Source organism: Sinohyriopsis cumingii, chromosome 11, assembly GCF_028554795.1.
Source record: "Sinohyriopsis cumingii isolate HCF-2022 chromosome 11, ASM2855479v2, whole genome shotgun sequence".
In the NCBI taxonomy this organism is placed as follows: Eukaryota; Metazoa; Mollusca; class Bivalvia; order Unionida; family Unionidae; genus Sinohyriopsis; species Sinohyriopsis cumingii.
The window spans coordinates 77,914,568-77,941,190 of NC_142971.1; the positions used below are offsets into that span (position 1 = coordinate 77,914,568).

Genomic DNA, 26,623 nt, shown 5'->3' on the forward strand with positions numbered 1-26,623 from the left:
CGACACCAGAATAAATTTCCCCCCCCCCCCTAAAATCCTTGTTTGGAATCATTGAATTTGCACACAAAAAATTGCAGTCGGGAGTGAATTTACGCAAATTAATTTTCGTAGGAAGGCTTATTTTTGAAATCTGAGGCTTCTACGGAGAAAGTTCTCGTAGGAAGCTTTATTTGGTCTGGAACGTCTGGTCTGTACAACTTCCCTGCTGCTTAATGACAAATGAATGTAATGCATTCTGAAGAGTAACAACAGCATGAATAAGGTGTTTGAAGGAAGAATAAGTGCATGTTACCGTGTATTTTGACCTACCACCTGCATCCACGAGGACACGCTTTATTGCATAATACAGTAAACGATTTACGAAGGTTACATTTTTCGTATGTTACTTGTTTAGGCTCGAATAAACAACAATACAAGAAAGCGTGAGAATAACAAACTTTGAACAATTTAACAAATAATGTATTTCCCCCGAAAAATACAGTAAATATGAGAAAATAACAACTTTCGGTTTTAAGAATCAAATTAAAGAATAATCCAAGAATAATCCACGAAGAGAAGAGTTGAAGTCCTAATATTGAAAGGTTCAAATGAAATCAAATTAGAGTCCAAATGAAGATTCCAAGATGGAAGGCGATGACGTATGCTGTATCATGTGTTGTGGTTTGGTCTACATTTCCTTGTAGAAACACAAGAAGTAAAATGGTGTTTACGTTCCGAGTACACCTTTTAAGAAATGTCTTTGTTGAAGAATGATGTATCATCACTCATACTATTTCAACAGAAACGAATTAATCATACTTAATCCATGAGTTTTAATAAAGATTGAAATGTAATTCCCCAAATAACACATCAAAAGAAACACCTTTACTTCTCAGTGTTTGGAAGCCCAACTGAGACAATTTCTCTAAAACGATGGTTTAAAACTTGAATTTTGCGCAAAAAAGAGGCCCTGATAAGGGTAACGTAATCACGTTTACGTACAAAAATCACGTAGCTTCTGTATGTCCTTGATCAGAACCAATCATTTTACTCCGAGAATAAAAGTTGTTTACTTCACTAAAATCAAGTAAACTAGTAAACATAACTACATAATTTTGACATATAATGAAATTAAAAAATAGAAAGGTTTTATAAATTACAAACGATTAAATCAGATATTTATTAAATCGAATATACACAGTTGAAATTGTTGCTCTCACTTTTCCAGCACACGCATTTGTACTGCAGCTGAAGCGTGTTTCCTGCATGGGAAATCGAGGTCCATAATACGATAACATATGCTGCAAAATTGTTTTGCAAAAATGTAACAAGTTGTCACATTCGTGTGTCTAATTTAATAAACGAAGAACGACACTTTCTATTTATTTTACCAGGCTGATTCTAAAGGGATTGGATTTATTTTGACGTCATATTCCTGGTTTTTCATACGCCTCTAATGAAACATCTATCATTGATTGACGATTACATTTCCGATCTCTTCGCAACAACAGAACACTACTTTCAAAACAGATTCTTTGAAATATAGCACAATGGATCGACTTGACTTCGTTACAGCCTTCTGCGCATGCATGCTTTGTTCTCATTCGATATATCAACATGACAGGTACCTTAATAGGGTTATAGTTTTGCAAGCTTATAAATCGTAAGTAATTTTTCACTTGTTTTCAGGATTTAGTTCATAAAAGTAGAAAAAGAATTAACTTTATCGAAGAGGTATGTTTTAATTTAGTAAATGCTTATATTTTGGTTCAGTCGTTATCTTGGTATACATTACTAGGTCTAACTTACATATTATTTAGACAGGTGCTTACAGAAAGAACCTTACGATCAATCTCCCGCATTAACGGAGTGTGCACAACGTATCCTTAATCCACATCGATGTTTGATAAATTGGGTTGCATGATCCCTGCTCACTATCAATTCAACCGAAATCGACATATATAAGGTTACGCAAGGAGTACACCGCCCGATTGATTTCCAAATGGCGCCTCTGTATTTAAATAGCTTTGTATTTATGTTAGGTCACGTAGACAACTTTTAAGGATTAACGAGTACAATATAAATTCTAGCAGATTCCCAATACATGCATCTGTTTGTATCCTTCTTATTTTCTGTATAATTAAATGTATATGATTAGTGTGAGACTCCAGAAGGAATGGCATATATATATATATATATATATATATATATATATATATATATATATATATATATATATATATATATATTGAAACCACGTGCATCTTATTTATAATAATGCGCTATCACAAATTTGACACAAGATGTTACACACGCATGCATATTTATACTCATAGCAAACGAAGGTCTTGCGTACCACGATGGAGATACTATTATTGGAAACTGTAATGCGTAATAAGTTTCGCCTTAGGTTTTGAAGTTTAAGACTCAGAGTCCAGGAATGATGCTGGGGTGGTAGCAAGGCAGGAGGGGGTGTGAGGGCATACAATATATGCGAGAGTAAGAATGCAAAGTGTAAAAGTCGTACCCGCTCACATAATTGCTGTTTTGAAGTCTAAAACCTCATTGTCTAAGGACGGGAAAAGTTTGGAGTGGGCTTAGTATTTTAGAATAAATAAAGGCATTTCTTTCAGGACAAAATAGGCAAAAGAACGACAATGAATACCCCTAGACATGAACAACCTAAGACTGGGGGGGGGGAGAAAGAACGTGCATAATATCAAATTGTTTAAGAGACCTTTCCAAAATACCTTGCCATTGATGGTGCATACACTGGGATCAAAAGGGTCAGATTATATTTCTCAGTTGAATGAAGAGAGATCAATACAATGTACTCGAGCGCTCACAACTATTACAATGTATGTCGCCGTACCTGGTTAATACTAAAGTCTCATATTGAATGAAAGAAGTCTAAACTAACCATAATGATTTAAATAGAGGCATATTACAGACAAATGTAAAAATAAATACATCTTCATTTGCGGTATATGGTCTGCACTATCGGTATATTATAGCAGTTTTTGGAAAAGGCACAAGATTAGATACTTTAATTGCACACACCTTGGAACGAACACAACACTCAATGTAGGTTAGGTTAAAAATTCTTTAGCATACATTAATAAATGTTCTAACACCCAAATGTTGAAAAGGTTTTGCTTTTTTCAAGTATTATTGTTATATTCATTCCAAATTTCATTCCGATCAAACGCAAAACATAAATCGAGGAGCTTTTATCTTGCCTTGTAATTATTGATATAAAAACAATAAGTGTATAAGGCATGGTTCAGAGCAACATTAGAGTCACCTCATTAACATGCACTCTCATTATCCAAAAGAGTGATTATTCCTTTTCTCTTCAGTGTAAGATTGGGTTATCTTTGTTCAAGTCATATATGTTTATTAAAGCCATATTGTTATCCTGAATAATACTATCTAAAATGAATGTATTACTTTGATTAACAACTTTAATGCTATGTGCTTTGAAGAAAAAAAAATCATATTTAGTAAACTAGCGTCGCTAATAGAAATATATTGATATCCAGCAAAGATACAGATATATCCCAATGTGGATCTCATATAACTTCCTCACTTTCACATTATTACGGAAGCGCGTATTTTATACATCCATATGTAATATTTGTTTGCCTTCTGTTACGAATCTATAATCTTATTAAATGTAAGAGAAAATAGGGCAATAAAACAAGCCTGTAAAATGTAACGTTAAATGTATTTCCCAAGAATACAACGTGAAGATGAGAAAAAATAACTTACGGTATTGCAAATAAAATCCAAATATAATCCAGATATTGAATGAGTCACAAGTCCAATTAATATAAAGTCCTTAATAACACTCAGTATAAGTCCCTAATAAGTCCAGAAATTGAAGCCAAGATGGGTCTGTTATAGTTTATGGAGCGTTGATGTTTCATCAGTCTAATTGAATCACAGTAATATAATTTTAGTTTTCAATATATTATAAACGCCAGTGAATGTCTATATCTAAGAATGTTATCTGAGCACGTTTGTATTTTCAGAACATACAATCACCCGAATTCTGTAATTTGAGGAAAAAAAAAGACAGGCCAAACTGGTCACAGCGTAATGCAACTTGAAGGTGCTTATGTTAAAACACGAATTGTAAAATCCCCACAGTCACAAGATTATATAATTTTCTCCTTGACCTCAGGTAACAATTAGCATTTTCTATAAACAAATAATTGCCTAATAAAAATAACCGTCTATAATGATAGAAGGAGCCTTGTTTATTTATAACACATTATCCTGTAAAAGTCAGTTAGCAAATTCCAAAATCCTTATCCAAATCAATGTATTTATTCATTCTTGTTTACCTGAATCAACATCCTGATATTAATATAATACACAAAGAGAATAATGAAGCTATTATAATTTGTTTACATCAATTAAAATTAAACACATTTATAGAAAAGACAAATAGTTCAAGCGCAGATAAACTTAATTTGGAACAAGGTCAAGTCTATCATACAATGTTACATCATAATACCATGTAATGAAATAAAAAATAGAAACTAACAAACAAACAAGCAAACTAAAATATACATAATTAAAAACAAAAAGAACATATATTATCTTGTTATTGTCCCATAGTCTATGGCAATGCATTATGCAAGGTCGGAATACGACTACAGTATGATTTAAATCGTGATCCTATATGTTCCTCACCAGTTATTCTGACGCTCAAGATAAGATAAAGTTGTAGAAAAAATATTATATAAACGTGCAGTTTTAAACGTGTTCGTATATTTCAAAGCTGAAAAAAATATCAGTTCATATCAGAAAGCCAATCTTAGATAAGAAGAAGCAAAAATGCATACACATTGATACAATTTGTATCTTGCCAATGTCTTCAGCCTATAACACGAAGCGTAAAGCCGTCACATTTTCCATCATATTAACCTATTACTACTGTCTAGTAGTTCTTCATGGTTAGAATCAAATGGCAGAGCACAGTGGAATAAAATTGTATGGAATAAAGGAGATATATGCAAGCTTATTCCTGTGCATGATATTTTAATAATATTAAATCATTTAATTGATATGTTGCAATCCTAACTATAACATTCCTCGCATTCCATAGAAGCATTAGAGGTTGGCGAACCTTGTACAATACGAGGGAACTCATTGCCTGTCATTAAGGTAATGAGCAGACTTTTATAATATACTGCAAAGTAAGCCATACCTTCAAGGAGACACATAGTCAAGTAAGCAGTTCAAATTGTCGCACATTAAAATATGTATAAGTTACATCATTTGTAAGGGAACATATGAATTTGTTTTATAAGATTGATGCTCCATTCCGAAAGGTCATTCAGTATTAATCCGAAAACCAACCTCGTTCATATATTCCTTCACAAATGCATTAACTGTTTTATTATGTATTCATTTTCTTATTGTACCTAAGACTTAGTTATGAAAACATAATATCGAAGCATAGAAATATAGAAATATGTTGAAACAAAGCAAGTATGCTGTATTCCAAACAAACACAGAACCGTAGATTCGTCAATAAACTATAGTAATATTAATGCGCGCATTAGATCGCCCAGCAAACTTGGCAGAGCACATGATATAAGTTCCAAAAAGGATTTGTCTTTGGATCAACTACAATTGAAATTTAGAATCACAAAGTGGATTAATGCACATTGCAACACCTTTTCCAGTTGGTCTGCAAAGGTTGGATTTTTTTTAGCGGTTCTATTCAATTCTGCTCGTTTACTATCTGTGTCAATTCCACATGAAGTACGTGCGATTTGGGCAAAATTTGTCTTAGGTCAGCTGCATGTGTGTTTCTGTTCTGTCATTTAATGTTTAGAATCATATTGTGGAAAATCTCTCAACTGTTTGAATTGCAATTATCCAAAAACGATATGAAATATCACATTTATTTCATTTGGAGTGCAATTTCGAGAATGCGATTGCAGTACAAGTTTGCGGTGTGTAATCAAGTGTAACAACCAATGACATAGCTCATGTAAGTAGAATTTGATGAACTAACTTATTTTGAAGAAATTCAAGATCTAAAAGTGTAAATATGTTTTCGTTATTCTAGTACTTTTTAAAGAAGTCATGGTTATATATTGTCACTTACATCCTCTTTGTAGGTACCACAACCATGTTATGACATTTATGGCGACTATCACTGGCCTAAATTGGAAATATTCTATCCAAAGGTTACCATGGCAAATTGCAAGGCAGATGATCAGCGACAATTCATTCGGCAGTCAGAAAAACGAATTCTTCGTCGCCTTGGCTAAATGTATATGAGTCCCTACTTTTCTATCAAAAGCCTTCAGTTGTTTGATTATTTTTCTCGAATGAAGCAGTTGGTCTCATACAATGGTACATCTCTGATAGATATACATAGGAATCGATAGTTGTCTATATTACTATTATATATATCCCACTGAGCACTGTTCATTGTCTGGAACAGTCCATTTACGAAAGGTTACGCACTTTCTGTTCAAAATCATAGTTTAAATGATCAAAAAGCATTTTCAAGTCTGCGTAACTCACGTTTGTTGTGGACATTGCCTGCCATAACCTGTTTATAAATAAGCATTCAAACAACGAACTTCTGATATATAGATAAATATATGTATATATAGATAGATCTCTTTGTATATATATATATATATATATATATATATATATATATATATATATATATATATATATATATATATATATATATATATATATATATATACACAATCATGATTATATAATTAGGTAGATAACCATGGACAGCGAGAGAACATACCTTTCCAATGGATTGATTATACAAATATTTATCTTGACTTTAATACCTGTTAAAAATTCATTTTTAAATAAGTATAGTAATTTATACGTTCTTAATTTGTCCCGATAATGCTGATTAATATTTGAAAGGCATATACGACAGTTTAAGACAAGACTGTTTTCATTATTTGTACAAAGTTCACATTTACTTTCATCCTTTTAGTTTATACATACTTGACTGTCTTGCAACTTAATGGCTATGATGCAACACTAACATTACTTGTAGTTATTCTGCTGTTGGCATTATTACTTTTTAGAAGCGAGTTTGTTCTGATTCGGAATCTAAAGTGACCGACAGGGTAAAAAACTAGGGTAAATATCTGACAATTGTTGTTGTTGTTTCTATTAGTTACAATGTGATGAAGTGACTTAGGGAATCTTATGCATACATTCAATGTGGTTTAAATCATATAATAGGTCTTAAACTGACTATTTCAGTTGGACATTGTTTTAATTTTGTGTTAAATGTAGACAATAATACGAGCATATCCAATGACGTTTAATGAGGACATGATTGCATTCATTGCATTACCATACTAACTCCATGTATTATTCCAAGAAACAAGTCAGGTAACAATATTTGAAGCGGTAAACCCGAACGAGTGAACGCAAACACACATACACACATATACATTAATTTTTATATATATATATATATATATATATATATATATATATATATATATATATATTGTGCTAATGTCACAATTAAAAGAAGATATCAAATAAAAGATTCATATGTAAATTGCAGTCTTATATATATATATATATATATATATATATATATATATATATATATATATATATATATATATATATATATATAATTGTAACATCAGCTGTAGAGTACTGTTGGTCGAAAGAGGGACATTGATGCACCTGTGGAAAAAATGTAATTCAATGGCTTTTCGGTCAATGACATAATCTTGATGTCATATCGAGATGGTCAGCCATAGTGAAATTTACCTGGAAAAATCAAACGTTCAAACAAACTAATTGTGGGGTCAGATGTTATCATTCAGCAGCATAAATGACTTAAATTGTCGCAGAATCGTAGACGAAAGATGAACTTATCTGAATTAGAGGTGATACAATTACATGAGGTTGGTGGACTAATTACATTCCTTGATCAACCACAAATTCTGATCATAGAATTCCAAAGATTGTCCTGTAAAATAAATGACACCTTAGGTACATTTACTTCACTTGACTTGTAACGAAAAAATAATAGTTTAACTTTGAACAATGCTGATCGTTTACTAGTTACCATTTTGAAAAATCAATAGGGATGATATTACTTTAATGGAATTTCAGTTCTTGTAGAGACTTGTAGCAGATAATTAAATCGCTTCTTTAGGTGAGGAACGCAAACCACATATGATACAAATGTAGATTCAAACTGCTGTTTCAATATAAAGGTTTCTCAGTTAATGTACGATCAGAGATGAACTAGTACCAGACACTTACGTATAACTAAGGTACAATAAATGCAAAATTCTGGTATATATGGATACGTTGCAAGTCCCATATATTTATCATATTTGCAATCATGCTATCTTATATCATTTGTCATATCTGTCATTGCGGTGATCGACGCGCAATCATACATCCATATGTTTAATTTTTTACTTCAGTTCAACAAATGTTAGTCAACAAAGAAATACATATTCAAACAGCATTATGATAATGAATTCTTAAAAATTCGAGGCATTGGACACAGCATTTGATAATTTATTGATTCTAGCCTTAGATCCAGTTACTTTGGTTATGAACATTAATCGAATCAGTGATTGGATTAGAAATCGCCAGAGTATGTCCACGTGAATTAAACCAAAATACACATGTTGTCCTGATACGTGTTTTAACACAGGCCCGTTATCCCTATAACCATTCATCGTACCTTGTCAACTGCAGGTTCAAGATAAGTATTCAATTACATAGCTCACTGGAATCAGGATAATTGAAATTAATAATAAACTCTGAAGCTATAAATATATGCCTTTCCTGGTTTGACCTGCTTGAACGTTGGGTACAGTATGCCAATTACGATCTCACACAAATAAATTGAACACAAAAGCTATTGTTTGATATTTGTAAGGACCTATATGGATATGTTGTAATACAACTACAAATTAACTAGCATAATGTAACAAAAATAGAAAGTTACAAAATAACAACACAATTATCTTAAAGTCAGCCTCACTCGCATACGACGAACTCAATAGGAAACAATGGAAATATAGCGGAGCGCAACTTCCAATTTAATACCAATTTATGAAATTATGTAATTAAAAAGAAAGGAAACTTATCCTGGGAAGCTATCAATGAGCTTTATCTATCCCTCTAAAAGCTAGCACAACATATATATAAAGAAACAAAACCAGCCAACAAAGAATAGGGTATATCCCAAATCAAATATGTTGACTAGGATATATTTGGTTCCAACACCAGCCACATAGTCGGAAAGCATCATGCAGAACGGAAAGATGACCTCTTCCCCAAATATATCATATGCGGACGTGACAAAAGAAATTAGGACTAAAACTCAAACTGTAACAAGTAAATCAATGCATATTTATCAAATAAATAACTCATCCCAAAAAAGAGATCACACTAGCGCATAAGCGTCAAATCCCAGGAAGTTTCAAAAACAAGGGATCCCAGATAAACTATGATCGACTACATCATCTCCAATTTAACTTTATTCCTGCCCACAAAAGGCAACCTCTAAAATACCATCAGTCAAAATGTAAATCAAAACAGCCAAAGAATTTCTCACTTAAAGCTTAGAAAAAATAAGCATTAACAAAAATAAGACAGGACATAATAAGGTAAACTCAAATGAAGAACTACAATGCAGAACTCAAACATCAAATAAGGAGAACAACATTAACCTCTCTCTACAAGACAACATATATATGAAGTATAAAACCAAAAACCGAAGGCTATCGTATCCAAAAGTAAACAGCTCAACAAATAAATTATCAAGCAATATTTTCCACTCACCAAACAGGCTTGTTTCATATTGTTTCGTATTAGCACTATACCAAGAAGGTATTTAAAGTTAAATTGCTATATGATGTGGATAACGAGACGCTTACATTCAGCGCTGATGGTCATATAAACGTCGTCAGTAATTTATAGAAATCACATGTGTAAAGAGATGATAAATATTGAGTTTTGCATACGAATGACGACTTTGAATTATCCTACTTTCCCAATAAATGTTATTGCTGTGTGACTATAATACAATATTCGTTGGAAACTATTATTTTTGGCAATTTGACGAGAATCAAAGTGATAATATTTTCCACCCTCTATCGGTGAAAGAGGAAACGACCAGCAATATAGAATTTCTCTAGCGCAGATTACAAGACTGAAACAGTTAAAACAGTAGGGTCCCACATTGTGTGACTTCCATCACAAATTTAAACTCTCGTTGAAATATCCACCAATACAGCATTGTATCCAACCTTTTGTAGTCATATGCAAGAGAGGGGTACCATTTATTGCCTTCTTTGCTTAATATCACCACCATATATAGTTTTGAGAATTTAAAAAAAAAACATGAAATGTGCATGAACACTGAACATATTCTTTATATTCAATACTAGAAGTAATTGTAATGATTCGATCTACTCAACATAAATATACGCATATGTATTTAGTATCCACATAAGCACCAATTATTTCCATTTATTAATAAATCTGAACTTGTCAACCAAACTACAGGATACATAATCAGGCATTAATTATGACATGATACTACGTATGTTTACTTTAGGTTTCATCCACTTTCCTATGTCTTTATAGATTAAAATGTAAAACAAGGACCCATGCATCGTCCTTTTTTGTCACCTGAGAGACATACCAAATGAGGTACCCATAAATATGTACGATTATCCAAAAGAAAAAAAAAAATATATATATATATATATATATATATGTTTCAGGGTCAGGCTAAACTTGGAAGTTCAAGCTGCCTAAACTGATCAAGCAAACTAAAATGAATATGAATGTTCACGCACAGCATATATATATATATATATATATATATATATATATATATATATATATATATATATATATATATATATAAATCAACATAAGTATGTAATATATTAGATTACCATACCTTACACGATCATAAACCTGATAATAATTCCACTAATGGTGTTGATTGATTTTGTTGATATAAAGTTGAAAAGAGCTGATGACATAGCCTTGGATATAAAGCAGAATGATGTGAAAATGTATATGACACCATATCAAGCAGTCTCGATGATTTTATAAGGATTAAAAAAATGTTGACAAGCCAAATATGGCCCATACAAATGCAAGGATGTAAGAATTTCCACTGTATCCATTTGCTCTTCCTCTGGGGTGTTCATTGAACATTACACTTCCAAATGTAACTGAACTGATTAGGCTGCTATAAAAAACACAACCTGGACATTTTACTACATAAAGACATGGGAAAGTGGATGAAACATAGAGTAACACTATGTAAATAATGGAATTGTAATCTGCGTCAACATCTCTTAAAATACAATCATCCAATTTCGATCTAGCTTCAATGCTTGCTATACTTATTATCTTTACATTTCACATTTATGGTTTACACTGTTTCTACGTCAGCGTAAGGAAAATGTATTTACAAGTATAGAGTCGATCAAATATGTATCCATATATTGGTATTTTACTTTAACAAAAACAAATTGTTTGTATACAAGATAAATGAAGATTAACGATAAAGCAGGGAAAAGCTAAGACACTACATACTCTTCTTTTGCCTTGATATGCTTCTTAATTTCCATTTTTCTTTTTTCAGACGTATATACCGAGACATTAAAAATATGGGGGTAAGTTGCATTCATCGCACGAGGTAATTATCCAGGACACATTACCATCATTGTATGTGCAGCAAAATATGGCACTTTTCATCTCAAATTTGAAGTATTAATGTATTAAGCAATAGTGGTTTACATTTTATTTTTACCTTTTACTATGGAATGATCATTGAGTTAAAACACTAGTACCACATCTGTCTACACCTGTATTGCAAAACACAGAATGTTTCACTAATATTTTGTTCTGTTTTTTACTTATTTTCATTATTACAAGTTAAAAGATTACTAACAGTGTGGTCATTGTAATTCACGTTGCATGTAAGCAGAACAAAATAGGGATTCGAGCCCTACACACGGTGTAACTTGGGTTCCTGTTCGTCTTCAAGATTTCAAAGTCTTTTTCCAGACAATTTAGATTCTTCAGAAACTACCACACTACAATACCTCGTTAAAATATGGCTAAACATTGAAATGAAAATGCATTAAAAACATAATATGCAGCTGACTAAAACCGTTATTATTTTTTAAACTTACACTATTTCCAAATATTAAGAAGAAGGAGAAGTAGAGGCAGATCAGTTCATGTAAAGCATTCGTGCACGAATAATCTAATAATAATGAATTGAAACCTAACTGCGATATGTATAGTATTGTAAAGTTAAGGCCTGGTTCGTTCATCTATGCTAAAATCCCACATGAGCGTTCAGATGCACAATTAAGCGCCATCCCTGATCTGAACGTTACATATCGACCTATCCCCGAGTTAGGATACGCCATTAGCGTTTCAGAGAACTCTCATGAATGTTATAATTATATGATTAGCTGTAATGTTGGCAACGTCAACGTTGATATTTTCGCGATTGTAGCAGTAGCGGTTATAATATATTTAACCATTTAATAAAGTTAGATGTCCGCCACACTAAAGTACAACTGCTTCTTTTTGAAACACACGTCACATTTGATTATTTGAAATTTACTTTTAGTGAACGAAAATGTCTCGACGTAAATAAACACAAATTTCGGTAAAAGTTTGTTCATTCGGTTAAGCTTATCTAAAACAAGTTGAAAGCTAAATTTTTTACTTAAATTGCCAAGTTACATATTTCGAAGAAGAAAATAACAGCATCATAATATGACCTAAAGTTCTCAATAATAACTAGGAGATCATAAAAGAGAAATGGATTCAAAACGGCGAAATAGGGATACACTGCTCATATTTGAATTCCTTGTTATGTTTCTTATAACAATGGTCTACAACAAAAATGCTTCCGAAATAAATGTAGACGTGTTACGAGCCTATGATCTTGCAAAACCTAATAGAAAAAGGTGAATCCAACAAGCTTTGTAAAATGTAACAAATAATGCATTTACCTAGAATATCAAATACAAAATGAGAAAAAGAATATATGGTGTACGAATCAAGTCCAAAAAAAAATCCAAGAATTAAAAATAGTCATTGTAATAAAAAGTCAAGTATGAAACTGAGTTAGAATCCGGATGAAATCCAAAATGGAAGACTATGACGTACGTTGTAATCTGCGAAGTGCTGCAATGCTAATAGTGTATTGTTGAATTATATCAAATATTATTCTAATTTTTGAATTTTGTATAAATTTGTATAAATGTCCTTGTCCATTAATTAATTTAGAGCACTAGAATTTCTAGGGAAAAGAATCACTTAAATTCAAAATAATTTGAAGGAAATACAATAATTAGCCCAGAACTGACGTCTCAAGTCTAACTAAGTATGCTTTCTCAAAACATTAGTAATTAGCCCAACGAATACGCAAAACAGATACCCGGATGGGAGTCAACCTTCTAGAAAATAACGTTGGTACCATAATAAATATCACATAATCCAGGTATGGCCTTAATTTATCTGAATAAATCGCACTCTGAGAATAAATACATTTGTATAAAGCTTTTCAATAAAACTGTCATTGGTTCTGAATCAAGTTCATAGACTAGATACAGTGTTTCTAATATTAGTTGTTTATAAACGAAATTAACAGTTTTGTCGAAAAGACCTGAACTGAATTTCTGCACAAAATCAAATTCAGTAAATAAATTTACATTACTTTAGCATGTAATGGAATAGAAAAACATTTAAAACGAACAAAAAATTAAATTATATCAAATTCACATAACAGTGAAACTTTAATACTTCTGGTTCACTGAAAACGAAATTGAGGCTCCAAATTATTGTTCAGTTCTATTTGTAGATATATGCTACTGGGTCAGTATATACGACCCTCGACTTGGGAATGACGGAGGATAAGTGAGTTATAAAGGGACCTGAACTAATTTTAAAACAAAAATGACTAAAATACACATATGACTTGATATGTGAATAAATCTAAGGCTAGATTTAGAGAGTACTTGCTTTGTATGCAAAAGCAATGAATTGTGCAATCTGAAGCAGGTAACGCGTTATACATGATATGAATTGCATATCTTATTCCCAGAAGTCATGGATGATGCAATCATAACTAAGCTTGCATCACTCTGATGTATACATCGCCCTATAACATCGCTTGAAATATTACAGTAGCCTGGTATGTTGGGTGTCAGTGTTTGATTTTGCAAAGAGACACATTTATATGTAACCAAAGTGTGTAGAGATGCATCGCAATTGTGTAAACAATGTAGATAACGTATGTTATGTTTGTGGTGAAGTGACATTTGCATCACAAAAACGCAGCAAAACCGCTATGGTTAAGACAACTTCTCATTTTTGGATGCAATTGATGGAAATCAGGACAAGAGGTAGGACCCACATATATACCGTAACACGTGTGCAACAAATATTCTCCAATGGTTGAACAGGAAAAGGATCCATATGTCCTTTGCAGTACCAATTTTTTGGAGAGAGCAAACATATCATATCAGCAAGTGTAACCTCTTGACATTGCCTCCAGATGGTAAAGGGGTGTAAAGCAGAAAAGGTGAACCGTGCATTAACCAAGCATTCCATGAGCCATGTGCCATTACCTAACGGAGAAGGACTTCAAGTCTTTGATGCACCAGCATTGTTGTCACTTGAGTCATACGAGGAAGAGGATAAGGATGAATTTGTTTTAGTCCTCAACCATCAATATCAGATGACTCGTATTTTATCCCCTCCTTATCTGAACAACACCTCATAACACATTGTTGACTGAAATGGCCTTGTCATGGATTTGGAACTATCCAAGCCTAAGGCCGATATGTTTGTCACCAGACTACAAAATAGGAATTTCCTGGCATGTTTTAAATGTTCCGTGACCGTCAAAAGGACTTTGTCCCATGCTTCATCATGGAAGGTTTTCTTGTAGCCTGCAACAACATTGATAGTTTGATGACAACCCTCACTATCGTTCATGACCCAGATGAGTGGAGACTTTAAATTGATTCATCGAACACGAGCCTTCAATCTCTTTTCTTACATAATGACAAGGTATTGCATTCCAGTAGAATATATGAATGAGACCTATGAAAACATTAAACAACTTTTGAGGTGCATACACTATGACCAACATCAATGGCAGCTTTTTTGGCGATTTGAAGGTTCTCGCTCTGTTGGTCAGCATACTGGATACACAAAGTATTGTTTTCGCTGCAACTGCGATATTCGTACGAGATTCCCACTCCATCCATATAGATTGGCCACTCCAACAGACTTTGGAGACTGGGAGAAAAAAGTGTTCAGTATCTACCACTTGTTGAATGAAGGAAGATTTGTTCTACCACCATGCTTATCAATTAGGGTCTGATGATGGATCTTGAAAAGAGAATGGAAAGAACAAACATAAGCAGATTTAAATTTTCTCCTTGGTCAATGTTCAAGATAAAACGAAGCTAAGATAAGGAAATGTATATTTGCTGGTCCTCAGATTCGTGACCTTCATCTTTAACCGTGCACTGCGTAGCAAGGAAAAGACGACATGCAAAGCACACCAGTTAGTGGCAACAAAATGTCCCGGAATTAATAAGGCAGATAAATATAGGCTTTGGTCGAAGACCTCCTTAAGGCACTCAAACGCCTTCAGTGCAACATGTCACTAAAGATTAATTTTTTAAACTCAAATATATATTTGTTTTCCACCTAACTGCGCAGCATTGAGAGACGAGCACTTCTAGCGATTTCAACATGACATTGCAACAATGAAGAAAAGCATCAGGGCAAATGGATTTAATTAATGCTTGCAGGCTATTACAGACAGCGACAAGAGATGCTCCATTTAATGCATACCAGAAATAAGCCTAAACACGCCGAATAGACAATGAATAAGGACTAAACTAATGTATTTACATGTAGATATTATAAATTGCCGTTTGTTTCATAATACATTTTACGCATATAACCACTTTGCTGTTTTTAAAGTGCTACATTGACAGGACATGTGAAATACTATCATATAAAGCAACCATCATCAAAGGAAAATACGTTGTTTAACAATTTATGATTTTAAACGCTGCTATCTAAACAATATACGTAGATGTAAAATAACCAAATTTAAATATATTGGAAACAATAGGCAACAACTTTGTAATCGTCATATTTGAACTTAGCATAACAAAGTCCCTACTAGATTATAGATTTTATCTCTGGGACATTGTTTAGCATTATCACCATTCAAATAAGTGTTATCCTATGTATGTTAAGAGGATAAATTAATAAATAAGCGTATAAGAAAACATGAAAGGATTAGATCATAGATCTGTTTCATTTAATTAACTGATGGGGGAACGTCCGAACATCCAAAGAACACTGATGATAGCTGTATAAGCATTACAAATTGTATTTCCTGAAATTAACGTGTGTGCGCTCCCTCTTTTGATCCAGTTCCGAAATGAAAACGGACATAACATAACTACTTTTGAAACCTATGGAATGAAAATGTTAATCTCTATGAAAACCAAAACTCAAACTTGATTGGCATTTATTCATTTAAATTTGGAATATTGCAGTAATATTATTGGCAGTGGTCGTAGTAGTAGGAGTATAGTTATTCAGAGTTGTAGTATTAAATACAAGTGACAAGATGGCCGCTATCGTTTAACCGGCCTGAAGCAGCTGTTCCGTTTTTTATTGCCGTTTTCATGATATTTTTGCTTGTTGCCTGTTTTTAGCTACGTTATTGTATTAAGTATGTAGTGGCTGTTAAATTCGTATGTGTTTCTTCATCTCCTTGTCTTGGAAATGAGAACAATTCGACTTTTTCTCCGCTGTCTTGCTCCACTGTTTTTGAACAAACTGCCACTACGTGATACTCACTTTTCAACCCGTTTATGCTACGATGGACCCCCGTTAATTGCTCTAAACGATCACTCCTTGGCTCTTCACACAACATTGTGCTCAAGACTAAACGAACTGGGACTACATTCATCATTATCGAAATGTAAACAGAAGCGAAAAAAGAAACTTTGTTTCAAAGCTGGCCGGCATAGAACAGGAAGGACAATTCCAGTTATCTCCCTTGTTTCGGCTCAACAATTTAAAAACAATTCGACAGTTAATTTAGATAACCTAATTCAAATCCCTATTAATTCTAAACCTTTGTGTCAACTATCCAGGAGATACCTCTGCGTATTGCATTATTCAATGCCAGTCAGTAGGACGACCAAAAAAGCGCACAAGAAAAGTTAATTTTATCAACGAACAGAATATTGACGTCTTTTCCCTGACATAAACATGGCTAACAACATCAGGCGATGAGCCCACGTGTGCGGATCCAACATCCACTAGTTACTCCATCAAATCGTTCCCCGTAATTTTCGCGGAGGTGAAATTGCTTTCATAACAAAGAACTCCATAATAAAACTTCTCAAACACACCACAACATTCTATTTCGACCACACATCGTTTGAATTAATCCAAACTACACTCACACTGGAGCAAAGTTTAGTCCACTTTTTCTGCTTATACCGCTCTCCTCCTAGTAGACACAACAAGCTGCCTGACTCTGTCTTTTTGGAGCAGTTTCCGAATCTCCTGGACTATGGAAATTCGATAGGGGGCGACCTGATTATTCTTGGAGATTTCAACTTTCACTTTGACTGTCCCGGAAACCTAAATACATCAAAACTCATAGATTCCATTAATGGTTTCAACCTCAAACAGTCAGTTAATCAACCCTACCACAAACATGGTCACATTTCAGATTGGATTCTTCATAGACCTGATGATAACATTCTACTCTCCTCCCTGGTAACCCTTGACCTTGCATCAGATCACCTTTGCATTATACGCCATCTTGACGTATCAGTCCCTAACCCTCCACCTCTATCTGCTACTAAGATAAACCTCCGTATGATAAATAGAACCAAACTAATGCACGACATCCAAACTAACCTAACAACTTGCTTATCTCCTACCGCAGAACAACTCTATAACTGCCTGCGTTCATTATTTGACAAATATGCACCAGCTACCAAGTGAATAGTATCAATTCAAAAATGTTTTCTATGGTATAGCAGTGTTAGGGACCAGCTTCGCACTCCTAAAAGAGACCGCCGTAAGGCTGAGAGGTTTTGGCTTTCCACCAGACTCACTATTCATAAGCAAATCTATGAAGCCGCTAAGAAGAATGTCACAAGTAAGTCCATGCAGCGAAATCAGCCCACTACACTACTAAGATCATGGAAAGTTTCAGCTGCAAAGAGCTCTTCGAGATTACTAACAAGCTAATGTCAAGGAACAAATCTATACCACATCCATCTGCCTTATCTCCAGTCGACCTTCCGGACATGTTTGTAAATTACTTCCGTGACAAAGTACAAACCATTAGAGATAAACTTGACAGCACAATTTCAATTGACTCGTCGTCACCATATAGTTGGGATACAGCATTTTAGCAGCAACCATTAGCAGCATTTGAATCTGTCTCTATGGATTTCGTACGTACAATCCTGATGAGGAGTGCACCAAAGTCATGCAAACTTGATCCAATTCCAAAATCACTACTGCTTGAGTGCTTAGATGTTGCAGTAGTGCCTTCATTAACTGATGTTATTAATATCTCTCTCTCATCCGGGGAATTTCCATCATTTTTCAACACTGCCATTATAAAGCATATGCTGAAAAAACCAAAACTAGACCATAACGATTTAAAGAACTACCGTCCAGTTTCTGATCTCCCATTCATATAAAAAATCTTAGAAAAGGTTGTTCTATCCCAGCTTGTATGTCATCTAAATTCAAACAGTCTTATTAGTAATGTACAGTCTGCATATCGCCCTTGACGCAATACTGAATCTACTCTTCTAAAAGTAGTTAATGACATTTTCCCTGCGTTGGATATTGGAAAGATTACAGTCCGCACCTCCTTGATTTATCTGCAGCATTTGACAAAATAGACCATGATACATTACTTCACCGTCTCCAGCATTTATTTGGCATTCATGGTACAGCCTTACTGTGGTTAAAGTCCTACTTGGTCAACAGGAAAATTGTGCCTGCAAATGGAATACACTCCAGCCCAGTTGATCTATGTTGAGGTGTTACACAATAGTCTGTTCTTGGACATGTTCTATTCATTCTATACACACAGCCGCTCTCAAGTGTCATACATCATCATCCAGTGTCTCACCAATTGTACGCTGATGACCCACAAATATACAAATCTAGCCACCCAACTGAAGTTGATGCTACCATCCAAGATGTAGAGTGGTGCATTTCTGATGTGAAATCAAGGATGACATCTAACAAGCTGCAGATGAATGAAGATAAAACTGAGCCATTCTGATCACAACACAAACATTTTCTCATTCAGATCCTTTACCTCAAACAATAAATATCAGCAACACCAACATTAAATTCACACAATCAGTACGAAACCTAGGTGTTACTCTGGACAGTACTCTCACAATTCACCAACATGTCATGAACATATGCAATGCTGCATATCTTGGGCTCAGATGAATCAGCTCAAGTCGCAAATATCTTTCAGTTGATGCCACTAAAACACTTGTGTGTTCGTTAGTACTTTCAAGACTGGACTATTGTAACTCAGTTATGTCTGGTTCATCTCAATATCTGCTCCAGAAACTTCAAACAATTCAAAACACAGCCGTTCTGATCATCCTTAGAGTACCACGATCAGAGCACATCTCCCCACTGATCAGTACCTTAGACTGGCTATGAATTCGATCCAGAATCAAACACACCATTTGTTCTTTGTGCTTTCAGTGTCGAACTCTGTTCCAACATATCTATCCGACTTCACCCATGTGTACACACCAGCAAGATACTTACGCTCCTCTTCTGACAATCGAATACTCATTATTCCCACTATCATAACTGTCATATGGACAACCTTCTTTTGCATACCAGGACCCAGCAACGTGGAATGAATTGCCCACTGAACTTAGACACAAAGACACAGTGAGCACTTTCAAGAGGGCTCTCAAAACTCACTTATTTCGACTGATAGAAGAAACGTAAAGATCTAATAATGTTTCCTACCTTAAATATTCTCAGCATTTTTTTTAATGTTTTCTAATTGTATGGTGTTTGTTTTTGTAATCATATCATTATATGTTTTTATCTTATAGGTGTTGTCTAATGTTGCAAAGAGCATTGGCCTTCTAAAGTTTAGGCGCTATACAAAATCCTCATAATTATTAGTATTAGTATTATTAATAATACTAAAATTACAAATAACAATATACATTTAAAATCTAGAAAAAAAGTTATGTGCAATTAAAAGGAGGACTATAAACAAGAAAAAAACTGCTTCAGTTTATATCCGACAAATACATTAACTTCTTTTGTTTTATTCTTTCAGAATGACAACTCGATATCATCGAATTTCTCGGTAAGTCCAAGTCTATCCAAAGCATTGAAGAGAGTGTCATGTATACTGCAGGTGTTTTGGTGTTTTTATCATATTCATATCAATTTGAAAAATCGACCGGTGATTTGGAAAACGTAATTCACATCTTTTCTTGACGTCTCACCAGGCACTGCACATTGCATAAATCAAGCGCAATCAGCGGAACATCCGGAAATGTTCATATAAACAGTTAACAGTGTCAGCGCTCGGGATATTGCGTCTTCTTCCAAACAGAAACATAAATAAAATTCAGGCCCTGAGCCAATGTTTATGTATCTAACACATGCAGGATCCTCCATCAAGTCGCTTTCGTGCCACTTCCGAGGAGTTGGAGATGCGGTCATCTCAACGAATTATATAATTCAACGTCTTAACTACACTGCAACTATACCATTCCAACACTCTTGGTTTGAGCTGGTCCAGTCCACACTAACATGGGAATAAAGGTCCGTACATTGTTTCTGCCTTTGCCGCCATCTTCCTAACCTGGTAAAACACATCTGATTGAATCTCTCTTTTTGGATGAGATTCCAAACCATGTGGATAATATAAATTCAATAAGTGACAACCTAATTATTCTTGGCGTTTTCAACTTTCGCTTTGACTCTCCTGGAAATATCACACCTCCTACAATAAATTTACATTTTCAATCTCGTACAGTCAGATAGATAATCGACCCATTCATGTTGTATACAGCATCTTTCATATACCCAAGTATGATATGATACAGTCTTTATTGCTGTCCCTCAGACTTGAATTATGCTACCTATTTGTCGGGGGGGGGGGGGGCGTGTGGCTAACTGGTCTAACGCGCTCTCCGTTACGGATGACTGCCATCTCACCTCTGCCTGCGTGGATTCGAGTCTCGGACTCAACCAGGGTCGGTATGTGAGAAAGCATGACAGTAGCTTATCGTGGGTCGGTGATTCTTTCCGGTTTTTTTCCGGGTTCTTCCTCTACCATTACTACCGGCCGCCATGTATAGCCTCTCTTGTGCTGAAAAATGGCGTTAAACCCCACAACAACAAAACAACAACAACATATTTGTCAACTCCCATCATAATGTATTAGTCTGTAGCACTGCATCTGTGTTGGCTACTAAGAAACACCTCAGTACGGTACATAACACACAAAATGTTGCATAACATACAATAATACCTAGCTTCTTCATTATCTATCCTTTCAGGTTGAAAAGTGCTTTTCATTGATGCAGGTGCATAATGTCAATTCAGAAGTGTTATATATGGTATGGTATTGCAATGCACCAGTTTCTCACTTCCAAACGAGAACGCTGTAGGGTTGAGATGATAATGCTTCACACGATGTATATAAGCAGATCTAATAAACTACTAAGTGGAGTGTCACAAGCACAGTTCAGGCACCAAACTCAGTCTACTACAATACTATGGTCACTGAATGTTCCATTTGCGTTATCAATAAAAACGTGAACACAACTTCAAACGACTTTCTCTTCGGTCGACCTTCCGGACTTGTGTGCAGATATCTTCCCTGGCAAATATAAATTCAATTTCACTTGTCTTACAGTTGTGATCAAGAATATACAGGCAACCTCACACAGCATTTGAAGCTATCACACTGAGATTCTGAAAGAAATTTGAGATCTTCTACATTTTTCCCGATTTACGCTAATGGTACTCAAATATGATCCCCTAGCTGCCGTGCTAAGCTGCGGCTACCATCTTAGACATAGAGAGGTGCATTTCTGATGTTGAGTAATGGATGTTATGTAACAAACTAGTGATGAATCACAATAAATGTAAAGATACCATGACCACCACGAACAAACTGTCTTGGTCACATTTTCTTTGCATCAAATAATAACAATGAGCAATACTAACATTACAAGTACGAAACTTAACTGTCAGTCTCAGCTGTACTCTCCCATTACACCAGCATGTAAAGAACGTATGCGAGGCTGAATATATGGAGCTTAACACGTTCGCTTCATTTACAAGTTTATTTAAATTGATGATATTAAACGCTAGCATTGTCTCCTGATGTTTTCTATAAAATACAATTGTAATTCACTTCTATCTTGTTTGTCTAAGTATCTACTATATAAACTTTAAACCCGTACGATCCAGAATCAGACAAACACTATTGACTAACTGTAGTCGAGTATACCCCTCAGGCCCCACCAGTGTATACATCGTATCTAGAAACTTACTCTTCTCTTCTGACACCCGAATTAGCATAGTTCCCAGTCACATCCAACTTATATCCGAAAAGTATTAATACGCTCGCGGGCCCAGATACGTGAAACGAATTGCACATATACTTTAAACACTAGGATACGGTGATCCCATCACATATTGCTCTTAAAAGTCACATAATATAAAATACTGAAATATTTATTAATCTTTACTTCCTTAATCAATCAGTGCAAATTTGTAGGGTATTTTTAAATTTCATATTGTTTGCTTTTGTAATGTTGTCGATGCGAATGTATGTGTTCTCAAAAACTGCAAAGCGCTTAGATCTTCTAACTATAAGGCTCTATACTAAGTACACTTTACTATTGTTATTACTAGTAGTAGTAGTAGTAGTAGTAGTAGTAGTAGTAGCATAGGTAGTAGTAGTTTAGAGCAGTTTATAGGACAATCGTAGTTCCATTCGCGATGTTGGCAGATACAAATTTACATCCATTATCGAACTATGGAATACGTATGAGGCGTCCTACACAAGATCATGTTATCTGTATGTGGCCCGTATTGAAATGAAAGTATTACATGACTATCTTCAGGTCACTATCGTCGAAAAAAAATGTCTCTACTTCAACAAACCAAATCTCAAAATTAGTTTCAACTTATCCAGGACTGGAAAAGCAATTTCAAAGCTCATGCTATAGCAGAGATTTGAATAATGCAGATTGCTGATTTATACAGATTATCATAACATCGAGTGAATTATTCGACTATACTCTTTTCATTACCGACGAGATAAAGACGAGCCAATATATTAAGAAAGGAGATTAAGAGAGCGAATATAAGACAATATGTTCCAATTACACATTCTATATTGCCGATATGATTAGTAGTAAGTACGTTGACTTTAATGATATACTAAGAGGAATATACTTGGAAATGAAAGATATAATCTCAGATAGATTGCATATTTTATTGCCTATAACATATCGATGTCAGTTGAAAGTGGTTACAATTTCTTGGTGACATCCTCGATAACTGTACATTTATCCACAATGATAAAATGCTAAATAGGCTTGTTCCCGTTTGTAAGACGTTCCCAATGAATTAAAAATATCATTTAACATACACGCATACATACATACATACATACATACATACATACATACATACATACATACATCTTGAATTCACATATAACGATAAGGTGTAATTATCTAAGTTTACCTAAATTAAAAGTACAATAAATTGTATTGATTGAGATTAATGATGACACATTATTATGCATGAAATAATCATCATCATCACGAAATATTGTCGGATTCTTTCAGGACTTCAGCAGCACCAACCGTGTGGTTGACAGGGTAAGTCCACGTCTTTCGAAGGCTCTTTGAGGTTAATTATTGATTGCATATTTTGATTTCTTCCCTTATCAACTTTTCATTTTTTAATCTAGCTGTCATTTAATAATAATAATAATAATAATAATAATAATAATAATAATAATACTTTTTCAAATACAGAAAAATCCTTTGTTTCACCAAAATTGAAAACTTGTTTTATTTTTCAGGATGTGGACACACGCCTACATTCGATTTGGAGGGTAAGTAAATTCGATCCAGATCATGTAAGAGTGTGGTCATTTACATTGTAGTTTGACGCGTCATCTATTATATTTTACATCCAAATCTAAATGTAATTACGGTAGATGTTTTAAGTTCCAAAATCGGATGCATATCATATTATCACATTAAGGAACAAAATGAGGAATTGAAAGTTTTATATTCATGGATGCAATACTGATCATCCCACCTATAAAATAACAACAACATCAACAACTACTATTTACTACAACTTTTGATCCAGCTGATATTGATCCGACTCTCACTGCTATTCCAACTCTTAGCAATAATTATAATGCATGTATCTGCAAAGAGTCGAATACGTAAATAAATAACTTAGAAACCTGGCAGTAATCAGTATAGTTAAGAGTGCAATGCGATGAGATAAAAATAACTAGCTTATTCATTCAGTGATATCTAAAACAGAAACAAATGCAAGGAGGGCTTGCTACCATGATATAACACTGAATTCAAAAGTGTCTCAAATCAATAATTATTTTATTACTACAGGTACTACAACACCATTATGGTATCACCAGGTAAACTTATTCCCCAAAAACCCGATATAAATAAACGAAAATGAATCTGCAAAACATTAATAATAATAATAATAATAATAATAATAATAATAATAATAATAATAATAATAATAACAATAATAATACTACTTCTTTTCAAATACAGAAAAATCCTTTGTTTCACCAATATAGAAAACTTGTTTTATTTTTCAGGGTGTAGGCGCAAGCCTACATTCGATTCGGAGGGTAAGTAAATTCGATCCAGATCATGATTGCAATACTGATCATCCCACCTATAAAATAACAACAACAGCAACAACTACTATTTACTACAACTTGTGATCCAGCTGATATTGATCCGACTCTCACTGCTATTCCCACTCTTACCAATATTTATAATATATGTATCTGCAAGCAATCAAATAAGTACATAAATAACTTAGAAACCTAGCAGGAACCGGTATATTTAAGAGTGCAATACGGTGAGATATAGATAACTAGCTTATTCATCGAAAGATATCTGAAAATAAAAACAAATGCAAGGATGACTTGCTGCCATGATATACCATTAAATTCAAAACTGTCACAAATCAATAATTGTTTTATTACTACAGGTACTACAACGCCAATATATTATCACCATGTAAACTTATTCCGCAAAAACCCGATATAAATAAATGAAAATGAATCCTCGAAACATTAATAATAATAATAATAATAATAATAATAATAAAAGCAATATTAATAATAATAATACTTTTTTCAAATACAGAAAAATCCTTTGTTTCACCAAAATAGAAAACGTGTTTAATTTGTTAGGGTGTTGGCGCAAGCCTACATTCGATTCGAAGGGTAAGTCAGTTCGTTCCAGATCTTGTAAAGGTGTGGTCATTTACATTGTAGTTTGACGCGTCATCTATTATATTATACATCTTAATCTAAATGTAATTACGGTAGATGTTTTAAGTTCCGAAATCTGATGCATATCATATTATCACATTAAGGAACAATATGAGGAATTGAAAGTTTTATATTCATAGTTGCAATACTGATCATCCCACATATAAAATAATAACAACATCAACAACTACTATTTACTACAACTTTTGATCCAGCTGATATTGATCCGACTCTCACTGCTATTCCAACTCTTAGCAATAATTATAATGCATGTATCTGCAAAGAGTCGAATACGTAAATAAATAACTTAGAAACCTGGCAGTAATCAGTATAGTTAAGAGTGCAATACGATGAGATATAAATAACTAGCTTATTCATTCAGTGATATCTAAAACAGAAACAAATGCAAGGAGGACTTGCTACCATGATATAACAATGAATTCAAAAGTGTCACAAATCAATAATTATTTCATTACTACAGGTACTACAACACCATTATGGTATCACCAGGTAAACTTATTCCCCAAGAACCCGATATAAATAAACGAAAATGAATCTGCAAAACATTAATAATAATGATAAATAATAATAATAATAATAATAATAATAATAATAATAATAATAATAATAATAATAATAATAATACTTCTTTTCAAATACAGAAAAATCCTTTGTTTCACCAATATAGAAAACTTGTTTTATTTTTCAGGGTGTAGGCGCAAGCCTACATTCGATTCGGAGGGTAAGTAAATTCGATCCAGATCATGACTGCAATACTGATCATCCCACCTATAAAATAACAACAACAGCAACAACTACTATTTACTACAACTTGTGATCCAGCTGATATTGATCCGACTCTCACTGTTATTCCCACTCTTACCAATATTTATAATATATGTATCTGCAAGCAATCAAATAAGTACATAAATAACT

At 33.8% G+C, this 26,623-nt stretch overlaps 1 long non-coding RNA gene across 1 annotated transcript; it reads left to right on the forward strand.

Annotated features, from left to right (window-relative positions):
* Positions 1-1,627: 1,627 nt before the first annotated feature.
* On the forward strand, positions 1,628-26,525 carry LOC149788796 (uncharacterized). The gene is made up of 7 exons (XR_016424057.1): positions 1,628-1,642; positions 11,648-11,678; positions 20,435-20,464; positions 23,979-24,011; positions 24,218-24,250; positions 25,001-25,033; positions 26,397-26,525. It is a non-coding gene; the product is annotated as an uncharacterized LOC149788796 (long non-coding RNA).
* Positions 26,526-26,623: the final 98 nt, after the last annotated feature.